This window comes from Phyllobates terribilis, unplaced genomic scaffold (assembly GCF_046119375.1).
Source record: "Phyllobates terribilis strain yellow unplaced genomic scaffold, ASM4611937v1 Scaffold_3__8_contigs__length_932513732, whole genome shotgun sequence".
NCBI classification, from domain to species: Eukaryota; Metazoa; Chordata; class Amphibia; order Anura; family Dendrobatidae; genus Phyllobates; species Phyllobates terribilis.
The window spans coordinates 720,728,667-720,741,579 of NW_027362763.1; the positions used below are offsets into that span (position 1 = coordinate 720,728,667).

Here is a 12,913-nt window from a genome sequence, read left to right on the forward strand (position 1 = left end):
CACTACAATTGAGCGCCAAGTTTCCATAACTGCAGCCCTATCAACACGGTTGCATCCTCTTCCACTAGCTCCTTTCCTTGCCCTCATCTATATATCATATTAGCGATGTATATTTCAGATCTTTCCATCTCTATTATTTCTGTCCATGCGCCTTTGGATATGCTACCGGACTAATTTTAGTGATGAAATTCTCCATCCACATTCCATGCCGACCTCATCATATTTCAATGGCGAGTGTTGTCCACACAATTCCAGTGACCCTCACAGGACCGTACACATGTTGTAGTCTCTCCGCCACTCTCTAAAACAGGTTTGTTTTATACTTACTTCTCTTTACTGACTGCAAAAAAAAGTCTACTAAAATACAAGGGACAAAGTCAAGGAGAGGAGAATACAGCCTTCTACTGTGAGTGCAGAGTTATTGTGTTTATGTGGTTTTTTTTGTGCATTTATCTGCAGAGTATATGTGTTTGGACTACGGTAAGATACAGATCTGATTATTCATTTTGGTGTAATAAAATAAAAAAAAAACTAACAAATAATTGCCTATGATGTATAGCAGAGTATTGTTTTATAGCAGATATATGATTCACTTTCTATTATGTTTACAGAGTAATTGTGTATGTTATGTGTGAGGTGTGTGTGGATGTAGGAGTATGTGTGTTTATAATATATGTAAGGTTATGTAATGGGTGTGCAATACAGGCAGAACTAAGTACATATGTCTCGGTATATCAATATGTTTGCGCCTCTATATTCTGTGTGAATTTGTGTGTTGATGTATGTATATATGTGTGTACGCATATATCGATGTGTGTTTGTGTGTGTGTGTATATAGTATGTGTGAATGTGTTTGCGTGTGTTTATGTGCGTAGGGTTTTCTAGATGTAATACAGACAGTCACAGATGTATCCACACATTTGTATAGAAGTGTGTTTTTCAATGTATACGGTGTATATATATTTGTATGAATATGCATGTGCATGTACAGTATGTGTGGATGTTCATGTGCATTTGTTTTTGTACGTATCTGCGCAAAATAGAAAAATTAATTTGATTGTTTGATTTATGTCGTGTATGTATGCATAAACCATTGTGTTTATATGTGTATTGTATACATGACAAACTCTGGCCCGTGAGCCAAATCTGGCCCGCATGGTGATTATATTTGGCCAGCAAAACCAGAACAGCCACCCCTATGTGGGGCCCATATACTATATGGAGGACTACGTGGGGCCCATTATTCTGTATGGAGGACTATGTGGGGCCCATTATTCTGTATGGAGGACTACGTGGGGCCCATTATTCTGTATAGAGGACAATGTGGGGCCCATTATTCTGTATGGAGGACTATGTGGGGCCCATTATTCTGTATGGAGGACTATGTGGAGCCCATTATTCTGTATGGAGCACTATGTGGGGCTATTATCCTGCATGGAGGACTTTGTGGGGCCCAATATACTGTATGGAGGACTATGTGGGGGCCATAATACTGTATGAAAAGCTATGTGGAGCCATTATACTGTTTGGAGGACTATGTGGGGCCATTATTCTGTATGGAGCACTGTGTGGGGCCCATTATACTGTATGTTGGTTGGCCCGTGACTTTGTCCAAGTTTTTCATTTTGGCCCTCTGTGTATTTGAGTTTGACATCCCTGGTGTATTGGGTATTAATATTTATGCATATGTGTGCACAATTTAGTCAGATCCAGATTCATTCATTCATTCATTCACAGTAGAGCACTGTTTTCGTAGCATTTATTTGATTTAAATTGTTAATAGTTTATTGTACATATATGCACTTAATTCAATTGTTAATTGTGCATATACAGTACAGACCAAAAGTTTGGACACACCTTCTCATTTAAAGATTTTTCTGTATTTTCATGACTATGAAAATTGTACATTCACACTGAAGGCATTAAAACCATGAATTAACACATGTGGAATTATATAGTTAGCAAAAAAGTGTGAAACAACTGAAAATATGTCTTATATTCTAGGTTCTTCAAAGTAGCCACCTTTTGCTTTGATGACTGCTTTGCATACTATTGGCATTCTCTTGATGAGCTTCAAGAGGTAGTCACCGGAAATGGTCTTCCAACAATCTTGAAAGAGTTCCCAGAGATGCTTAGCACTTGTTGGCCATTTTGCCTTCACTCTGCGGTCCAGCTCACGCCAAACCATCTCGATTGGGTTCAGGTCTGGATACTGTGGAGGCCAGATCATCTGGCATAGCACCCCATCACTCTCCTTCTTGGTCAAATAGCCCTTACACAGCCTGGAGGTGTGTTTGGGGTCATTGTCCTGTTGAAAAATAAATGATGGTCCAACTAAACACAAACCGGATGGAATAGCATGCCACTGCAAGATGCTGTGGTAGCCATGCTGGTTCAGTATGCCTTCAATTTTGAATAAATCCCCAACAGTGTCACCAGCAAAGCACCCCCACACCATCACACCTCCTCCTCCATGCTTCAAGGTGGGAACCAGGCATGTAGAGTCCATCCGTTCACCTTTTCTGCGTCGCACAAGCACATGGTGGTTGGAACCAAAGATCTCAAATTTGGACTCATCAGACCAAAGCACAGATTTCCTCTGGTCTAATGTCCATTCCTTGTGTTCTTTAGCCCAAACAAGTCTCGTCTGCTTGTTGCCTGTCCATAGCAGTGGTTTCCTAGCAGCTATTTTACCATGAAGGTCTACTGCACAAAGTCTCCTCTTAACAGTTGTTGTAGAGATGTGTCTGCTGCTAGAACTCTGTGTGGCATTGACCTGGTCTCTAATCTGAGCTGCTGTTAACCTGCGATTTCTGAGGCTGGTGACTCGGATAAACTTATCCTCAGAAGCAGAGGTGACTCTTGGTCTTCCTTTTCTGGGGTGGTCCTCATGTGAGCCAGTTTCTTTGTAGCGCTTTATGGTTTTTGCAACTGCACTTGGGGACACTTTCAAAGTTTGCCCAATTTTTCGCACTGACTGACCTTCATTTCTTAAAGTAATGATGGCCACTCATTTTTCTTTACTTAGAATTTGTATTATGGCAAGAAAAAAGCAGCTAACAGTCTATTCAGTAGGACTATCAGCTGTGAATCCACCAGACTTCTGCACAACACAACTGATGGTCCCAACCCCATTTATAAGGCAAGAAATCCCACTTATTAAACCTGACAGGGCACACCTGTGAAGTGAAAACCATTTCCGGTGACTACCTCTTGAAGCTCATCAAGAGAATGCCAAGAGTGTGCAAAGCAGTCATCAAAGTCAAAGGTGGCTACTTTGAAGAACCTAGAATATAACACATATTTTCAGTTGTTTCACACTTTTTTGTTAAGTATATAATTCCACATGTGTTAATTCATAATTCTGATGCCTTCAGTGTGAATGTACAATTTTCATAGTCATGAAAATACAGAAAAATCTTTAAATGAGAAGGTGTGTCCAAACTTTTGGTCTGTACTGTATGTACATATGTATGTACGTATATATGTGTGTATTTACAGTGGGTACGGAAAGTATTCAGACCCCTTTAAATTTTTCACTCTTTGCTTCATTGCAGCCATTTGGTAAATTCTAAAAAGTTAATTTGTTTTCTCATTAATGTACACTCTGCAGCCCATCTTGACTAAAAAAAAGTGAAATGTAGAAATTTTTGCAAATTTATTAAAAAAAAAACCCTGAAATATCACATGGTCATAAGTATTCAGACCCTTTGATCAGACACTCATATTTAAGTCACATGCTGTCCATTTCCTTGTGATCCTCCTCGAGATGGTTCTACTCCTTCATTGGAGTCCAGCTGTGTTTAATTAAACTGATAGGACTTGATTTGGAAAGGCACACACCTGTCTATATAAGACCTCACAGCTCACAGTGCATGTCAGACCAAATGAGAATCATGAGTTCAAAGGAACTGCCGTAGGAGCTCAGAGACAGAATTGTGGCAAGGCACAGATCTGGCCAAGGTTACAAAAGAATTTCTGCAGTACTCAAGGTTCCTAAGAGCACAGTGGCCTCCATAATCCTTAAACGAAAGAAGTTTGGGACCACCAGAAGTCTTCCTAGACCTGGCCATCCAGCCAAACTGAGCAATCGTGGGAGAAGAGCCTTGGTGAGAGAGGTAAAGAAGAACCCCAAGATCACTGTGGCTGAGCTCCAGAGATGCAGTAGGGAGATAGGAGAAAGTTCCACAAAGTGAACTATCACTGCAGCCCTCCACCAGTCGAGCCTTTATGGCAGAGTGGCCCGACAGAAGCCTCTCCTCAGTGCAAGACATATGAAAGCCTGCATAAAATTTGCTCAAAAACACATGAAGGACTCTCAGACTATGAGAAATAAGGTTCTCTGGTCTGATGAGATGAAGATAGAACTTTTTGGTGATAATTCTTGTAGCGTCGGCGTCCCTGCCCCCTGCTAGGCAGGGACGCCGTTCCCCTCACCTCTCCGCTCCGTGCCCGGCGGCTTCCTCCCGCTCTGCTGGCAGCGCGCGCTGCTTCCCGGCCTCTGTGCTTAGGGCGCGCGCGCTCCCCCTCTCTTAAAGGGGCCGCGCGCGCCGTCCTAAGGAGTCCCCGGCCAATGGCCGGAGGACCTCTCCATATATAAGGCACCTCCTCCAAAATGGAGGTGCCCGAGCAATGTTGTTGCAAAGCCTTCACTCTGCTTCAGCCCTCAGGTCCCGTTACCAGTTACCTGCCAGTCACCTGCCAGATTCCTGCCTGTTACCTGCCAGTCACCTGCCAAATTCCTGCTTAATACCTGCCTGATATCCGCTTACCTGCTTTCAAGCCTGCGGTCCGACGGTCTGCCTTCCGACACCTGTCAGTCTGTCTATGGACCAGCCTACCCGCTCACCTGGGAGCGCTCACCTGTTACCTGCCTGCTAGCCTACCTGGAGGCTCTGCCGTCACTTGCTGTGACCACCTGCCTGTCCAGAGACTCTTGCCCGCTCACCTGGGAGCGCTCACCTGCTACCTGCCTGCTAGCCTCCCTGGAGGCTCTGCCGTCACTTGCCGTGACCACCTGCCTGTCCAGAGACTCTTGCCCGCTCATCTGGGAGCACTCACCTGCTACCTGCCAGCTAGCCTACCTGGAGGCTCTGCCGTCACTTGCCGTGACCACCTGGCCGTCCAGAGACTCTTGCCCGCTCACCTGGGAGCGTCCACCTTCTACCTGTCTGCTAGTCTACCCAGAGACTGTCCCTGTCACTTGCCGTGACTACCTGCCCTTCTACCCAGAGACTGTCCTTGTCACTTGCCGTGACTACCTGCCCTTCTACCCAGAGACTGTCCCTGTCACTTGCTGTGACTACCTGCCCCTCTACCCAGAAACTGTCCCTGTCCTTGCCGTGACTACCTGCCCGTCTTCCCTGGGAGCCACCCGCTTCCTTACAAGGACCGCCCCCTTGTATAGTTGCTCAGAGGTTCCGCCTCCCAGACCCGTTACAGTTTGCTCGGGCCATGGAACCCGGTGGCACCCAAACTCCCTCGCTCTCGGACCTATGCCATGAACTGTCCCGTCAGAGGTCCCAACAGGAGTCCATCCTGAGCCACCTGCGGAATGTCAACTCTCACCTGGACACTCTGACTGCTCCACCAGCAACCACCGCTAGTGTCATGACTCGCAACCCGGCAGCGCCGCTGCCCACCAATACCATGGCATCCTGCCCCGGTCCCCGGCTTTCTGCACCTCCTCGCTTCGGAGGTGACCCCGCTCAAGCTCGGGGCTTCATAAACCAGTGCACCCTGCACTTTGAACTCCTGGCCCACCAGTTTATCTCCGACCGAGCCAAAGTGGCATTCATCATGTCCCATCTCACTGGGGAGGCACTGGCATGGCTTAACCCTCTGTGGGAGAGAGGGGATCCCCTGGTGTCCGACCTGTCGTCTTTTCTCACTGCTTTCCGTAGGGTCTTCGATGAACCGGGACGAAAGACCTCATCTGCCTCCTCTTTGCTACGTCTCCGCCAAGGGAGTCTCACCGTGGGCCAATATGCCATACGGTTCCGCACCATCGCTTCTGAGCTTGCCTGGGATAATGAGGCCCTGGTGTCCGTCTTCTGGGAGGGCCTTTCCGGTTGGATTAAAGATGAGCTCGCCGGTCGGGACATTCCTACCACCCTGAATGACCTGGTGTCTCTGGCTACCCGGATTGACATCCGGTTTCAAGAACGTACCAAAGAGACCACCCGTGAGAGAAGGTTTCCCCGCCTAGCTCCTACTTTCCAGAAACCTGTCTCCTCTTCTGTCACTCCCCGGGCGCACTCACCCGAGTCCATGCAGATCGACCAGACCAAGTTGGTCAAATCTCGCCAAGAGTCACGCCGAGCCGAGTGGAGCTGCTTCTATTGTGGCAGTAAGGAGCACCTGATTCGTTCCTGCCCGGAGAGGCCGGGAAACTCCAGTGTCTAGGACCGCTCGGAGAGGTCGCCCTAGACAAAAATAAGTCCTCTCCAACCCTGACTTTGTCTGTATCTATCTCCTGGGGAGAGAATCGTCACTTTGAACTCGCCCACCTGGACTCTGGATCCGCTGGAAACCTCATCTCTCAGTCCCTGGTTGAGAAATACCGTATTCCCACCAAGTCTCTGGCTGAACCTTTGTCAGTCGCCTCCGTGGATGGAGGACTCCTTCCGGTGACCATCCTGCTCGTCACGGAACCCATAACCCTGCAGGTGGGAATGCTGCACTCTGAGGTAATCTCCTTCCATGTGTTGTCCGGACTCTCCCACTCCCTATTGCTAGGTCTACCTTGGCTCCAGACACATGAACCCGTGTTGAACTGGCATTCCGGTGAAGTACTCCGGTGGGGGCCGGCCTGCCATAAGACCTGCCTGGTTCCGGTTCGTCCTCCACCTATCCCAGCTAATTTACCCGGTCTTCCGGCTCCTTACTGGCCCTATGCTGACGTCTTCGGTAAGAAGGAAGCAGAGACATTGCCTCCTCATAGGCCATATGATTGCCCGATCGACCTGGTACCTGGTGCCACTCCACCCCGTGGGCGTATTTATCCGTTGTCTGCGGCAGAAACCCGGGCCATGTCTGAGTACATAGAGGAGAATCTGGCCAGGGGATTCATCCGGAAGTCTACTTTCCCGGCTGGAGCCGGATTCTTCTTTGTCAAAAAAAAAGATGTCTCGCTTCGCCCCTGTATTGACTATAGAGGACTTAATCAGATCACGGTTAAAAATAAATACCCCCTTCCGCTCATCTCTGAGTTATTTGATCGTCTTAAAGGCGCCAGGATCTTCTCCAAGCTGGATCTACGCGGAGCATATAACCTGGTCCGTATCCGTCAGGGAGACGAGTGGAAAACAGCATTTAATACCCAGGACGGACACTATGAGTACCGTGTGATGCCCTTCGGTCTCTGCAAAGCTCCCGCCGTCTTCCAAGATCTGGTCAACGACATCTTCCGTGACCTTCTTTACTCCTGCGTGGTGGTATACCTGGACGACATCTTGGTCTTCTCTCCGGATCTTCCCACACACCGGAGGGATGTTCGTCGGGTCCTGCTTAGGCTCAGGCAGAACCACCTCTATGCTAAATACGAGAAGTGCCTTTTTGAGCAGACCTCTCTTCCTTTCCTGGGCTATGTTATCTCCCAGACAGGCTTGCGAATGGATCCAGAGAAGCTCTCGGCTGTCCTAAAGTGGCCCCGTCCGGAGGGCTTGAAGGCGATACAGCGATTCCTGGGCTTCGCTAATTACTATCGTCTCTTCATTCCTCACTTCTCGTCACGGACTGCGCCCATATCTGCGCTCACCCGTAAGGGAGCAAATCCCAAGGTATGGTCATCCGAAGCTGAGGAGGCCTTCCTTTCCCTGAAACAAGCCTTCTCCTCTGCCCCTGTGCTGCACCGTCCGGACTGCAACAAACAGTTCTACCTGGAGTTTGATGCCTCCTCCTCTGGAGCCGGAGCGGTGCTCACCCAAAAGTCTTCCTCCGGGAGAATGGTAACCTGCGGCTTTTTCTCTAAAATCTTCTCCTCCTCTGAGCGCAATTACTCCATAGGAGACCGAGAACTGCTTGCCGTTAAATTGGCGCTGGAGGAATGGCGTTACCTGCTTGAAGGGGCTCTATACCCGGTGATCATCTACACGGATCACAAGAACCTGGCATATCTCCAAAATGCCCAGAGACTTAATCCACGTCAGGCCCGGTGGTCTTTGTTTTTTGCCCGCTTCGATTTCATCCTTCATTTCCGCCCGGCGGACAAAAATGTCAAAGCTGATGCCTTGTCCGGATCCTTCCTGTCCTCCGACCAAGAGGAGGAGCCTATGCACATTATCGACCCCTCCAAGGTGATGAATGTGGCCCCCTTGGATTTGACTCATCTTCCACCCGGCAAGACGTTCGTGGCGCCTCCAGACCGTGAGAGGGTTCTTCGCTGGCGTCATTCTTCTAAACTAGCTGGCCATGCCGGCCAAAAGAAGACCTTCCTACTCATTTCCCGGCATTACTGGTGGTCTACCCTGCGTAAGGATGTGGTAGACTTCGTCTCTGCCTGTTCATCTTGTGGCCGCAACAAAGTTCCCAGACACTTACCAGCTGGTCATCTCCTGCCGCTTCCCATACCTGTTGCCCCGTGGCAACACATCGCTATGGACTTCATTACCGATCTTCCTGTCTCTGCCGGGTGTACTGTCATTTGGGTGGTCGTGGACCGCTTCTCTAAAATGGCCCACTTCATTCCCCTGCCTGGTCTTCCGTCTGCACCTGAGCTGGCTAAGGACTTTATTCGCCATATCTTCCGTCTCCATGGCCTACCCCTCCACATCGTGTCGGATCGAGGGGTTCAGTTTACCTCACGCTTCTGGAGAGCCACATGTAAACTGCTGGACGTCACCCTGGACTTCTCCTCCGCTTACCACCCTCAGTCCAATGGTCAAGTGGAGCGGATCAATCAGATCCTTACCAGCTATCTCCGGCACTTTGTTAATGCCCACCATTCTGATTGGGTGGACCTCCTTCCTTGGGCCGAGTTCTCTTATAATAACCACGAGAGCGAATCCTCTTCCAAGTCCCCGTTCTTTATTGTCTATGGCCAGCACCCCCGGATTCCGTTTCCCGTCTCCGCCTCTGTGGACAACCCTGCCGCGCAGTCTCTTGTCAGCGAGTTTTCTACCATTTGGGAGAGTACTAGGTCTGCACTTCTTCAGTCCTCCGAGCGGATGAAGCGATATGCTGATAAGAGACGTCTGGATCCGCCTCAATTCCGTCCGGGAGACAAGGTTTGGCTCTCTTCCAAACATGTACGGCTCAAGATACCCTCCTACAAGTTAGGTCCTCGCTTCATCGGTCCTTTCGAAATCCTCAGGCAAATTAATCCAGTGGCCTACAAATTAAAACTCCCGGCCACCTTACGGATTCCCAACTCCTTCCACATATCTCTCCTCAAACCCGTTGTCTTTAACTCTTTTTCCAACAATCCAGGTACTCCTCTTGCTCCGGTTTCCGCTGAAGACATCTTTGAGGTAGAGAGTATTCTGGCCACTAAGAGGGTAAGAGGAAAGACCTTTTTTTTGGTAGATTGGAAGGGGTTTGGTCCAGAGGAGAGAACATGGGAGCCCCGGGAGAACATCCATGCCCCTCTCATCCTTGCTAAATTTCTCTCTGGCCTAAAAAAGGGGGGGCCTAAAGGGGAGGGTACTGTAGCGTCGGCGTCCCTGCCCCCTGCTAGGCAGGGATGCCGTTCCCCTCACCTCTCCGCTCCGTGCCCGGCGGCTTCCTCCCACTCTGCTGGCAGCGCGCGCTGCTTCCCGGCCTCTGTGCTTAGGGCGTGCACGCGCGCGCTCCCCCTCTCTTAAAGGGGCCGCGCGCACCGTCCTAAGGAGACCCCGGCCAATGGCCGGAGGACCTCTCCATATATAAGGCACCTCCTCCAAAATGGAGGTGCCCGAGCAATGTTGTTGCAAAGCCTTCACTCTGCTTCAGCCCTCAGGTCCCGTTACCAGTTACCTGCCAGTCACCTGCCAGATTCCTGCCTGTTACCTGCCAGTCACCTGCCAGATTCCTGCTTGATACCTGCCTGATATCCGCTTACCTGCTTTCAAGCCTGCGGTCCGACGGTCTGCCTTCCGACACCTGTCAGTCTGTCTATGGACCAGCCTGCCCGCTCACCTGGGAGCGCTCACCTGTTACCTGCCTGCTAGCCTACCTGGAGGCTCTGCCGTCACTTGCTGTGACCACCTGCCTGTCCAGAGACTCTTGCCCGCTCACCTGGGAGCGCTCACCTGCTACCTGCCTGCTAGCCTACCTGGAGGCTCTGCCGTCACTTGCCGTGACCACCTGCCTGTCCAGAGACTCTTGCCCGCTCACCTGGGAGCACTCACCTGCTACCTGCCTGCTAGCCTACCTGGAGGCTCTGCCGTCACTTGCCGTGACCACCTAGCCGTCCAGAGACTCTTGCCCGCTCACCTGGGAGCGTCCACCTTCTACCTGTCTGCTAGTCTACCCAGAGACTGTCCCTGTCGCTTGCCGTGACTACCTGCCCTTCTACCCAGAGACTGTCCTTGTCACTTGCCGTGACTACCTGCCCTTCTACCCAGAGACTGTCCCTGTCACTTGCTATGACTACCTGCCCCTCTACCCAGAGACTGTCCCTGTCCTTGCCGTGACTACCTGCCCGTCTTCCCTGGGAGCCACCAGCTTCCTTACAAGGACCGCCCCCTTGTATAGTTGCTCAGAGGTTCCGCCTTCCAGACGCGTTACAATTCTAAGTGGTATGTGTGGAGAAAACCAGGCACTGCTCATCACCTGCCCAATACAATCCCAACAGTGAAACATGGTTGTGGCAGCATCATGCTATGGGGGTGTTTCTCAGCTGCAGGGACAGGACAACTGGTTGCAATTGAAGGAAACATTAATGCGGCCAAGTACAGAGATATCCTGGATGAAAACCTCTTCCAGAGTGCTCTGGACCTCAGATTTGGCCGAAGATTCACCTTCCAACAAGACAATGACCCTAAGCACAAAGCTAAAATAACAAAGGAGTGGCTTCAGAACAACTCTGTGACCATTCTTCACTGGCCCAGCCAGAGCCCTGACCTAAACCCAATTAAGCATCTTTGGAGAGACCTGAAAATGGCTGTCCACCAACGTTCACCATCCAACCTGACAGAACTGGAGAGTATCTGCAAGGAAGAATGGCAGACGATCCCCAATACTGAGCAAAGGGTCGGAATACTTATGACCATGTGATATTTCAGTTTTTCTTTTTTAATAAATTTGCAAAAATTTTTCCATTTGTTTTTTTTTCAGACAAGATGGGGTGCAGAGTGTACATTAATGAGAAAAAAATTAACTTTTTAGAATTTACCAAATGGCTGCAATGAAACAAAGAGTGAAAAATTTAAAAGGGTCTGAATACTTTCCGTACCCACTGTATATGTGTATGTACATACAGGGGTGGACATACAGTCATATGAAAAAGTTTGGGCACCCCTATTAATCTTAAGCTTAATGTTTTATAAAAATTGGTGTTTTTGCAACAGCTATTTCAGTTTGATATATGTAATAACTGTTGGACACAGTAATGTTTCTGCCTTGAAATGAGGTTTATTGTACTAACAGAAAATGTGCAATCTGCATTCAAACAAAATTTGAAAGGTGCATAAGTATGGGCACCCTTATCATTTTCTTGTTTTAAATACTCCTACCTACTTTTTACTGACTTACTAAAGCACTTTTTTTGGTTTTGTAACCTCATGGAGCTTTGAACTTTATAGCCAGGTGTATGCAATCATGAGAAAAGCTACTTAAAGTGGCCACTTGCAAGTTGTTCTCCTGTTTGAATCTCCTCTGAAGAGTGGCATCATGTGCTCCTCAAAACAACTGTCAAATGATCTGAAAACAAAGATTATTCAACATAGTTGTTCAGGGGAAGCATACAAAAAGCTGTCTCAGAGATTTAACCTGTCAGTTTCCACTGTGAGGAACATAGTAAGGAAATGGAAGAACACAGGGACAGTTCTTGTTAAGGCCAGAAGTGGCAGGCCAAGAAAAACATCAGAAAGGCAGAGAAGAAGAATGGTGAGATTAGTCAAGGACAATCCTCAGACCACCTCCAGAGAGCTGCAGCATCAACTTGCTGCAGATGGTGTCACTGTGCATCGGTCAACTATACAAGGCACTTTGCACAAGGAGAAGCTGTATGGGAGAGTGATGCGAAAGAAGCCGTTTCTGCAAGCACGCCACAAACAGAGTTGGCTGAGGTATGCAAAAGCACATTTGGAGAAGCCAATTTCTTTTTGGAAGAAGGTCCTGTGGACTGATGAAATCAAGATTGAGTTATTTGGTCATACAAAAAGGCGTTATTCATGGTGGCAAAAAAACACAGCATTCCAAGAAAAACACTTGCTACCCACAGTAAAATTTGGTGGAGGTTCCATCATGCTTTGGGGCTGTGTGGTCAATGCTGGCACTGGGAATCTTGTTAAAGTTGAGGGACGCATGGATTCCACTCAGTATCAGCAGATTCTTGACAATAGTGTTCAAGAATCAGTGATAAATATGAAGTTACAAAGTGGATGGATCTTTCAGCAAGACAATGATCCAAAACACCGCTCCAAATCTACTCAGGCATTCATGCAGAGGAACAACTACAATGTTCTTGAATGGCCTTCCCAGTCCCCAGACCTGAATATCATTGAACATCTGTGGGATCATTTGAAGAGGGCTGTCCATGCTCGGCGACCATCAAACTTAACTGAACTGGAATTGTTTTGTAAAGAGGAATGGTCAAAAATACCTTCATCCAGGATCCAGGAACTCATTAAAAGCTACAGGAAGCGACTAGAGGCTGTTATTTTTGCAAAAGGAGGATCTACTAACTATTAATGTCACTTTTCTGGTGAGGTGCCCATACTTATGCACCTGTCAAATTTTGTTTGAATGCAGATTGCACATTTTCTGTTAG

At 48.5% G+C, this 12,913-nt stretch overlaps 1 protein-coding gene across 1 annotated transcript in view; it reads left to right on the forward strand.

Annotated features, from left to right (window-relative positions):
• Window positions 1-232: 232 nt before the first annotated feature.
• PPM1B (protein phosphatase, Mg2+/Mn2+ dependent 1B) overlaps window positions 233-12,913 on the forward strand; it is a 162,225-nt gene continuing 149,544 nt past the window's right edge. The window contains exon 1 of the mRNA XM_073672044.1: window positions 233-310. The gene's annotated coding sequence lies outside the window, so the exon portion shown is untranslated. The remainder of the gene's footprint in view (window positions 311-12,913) is intronic.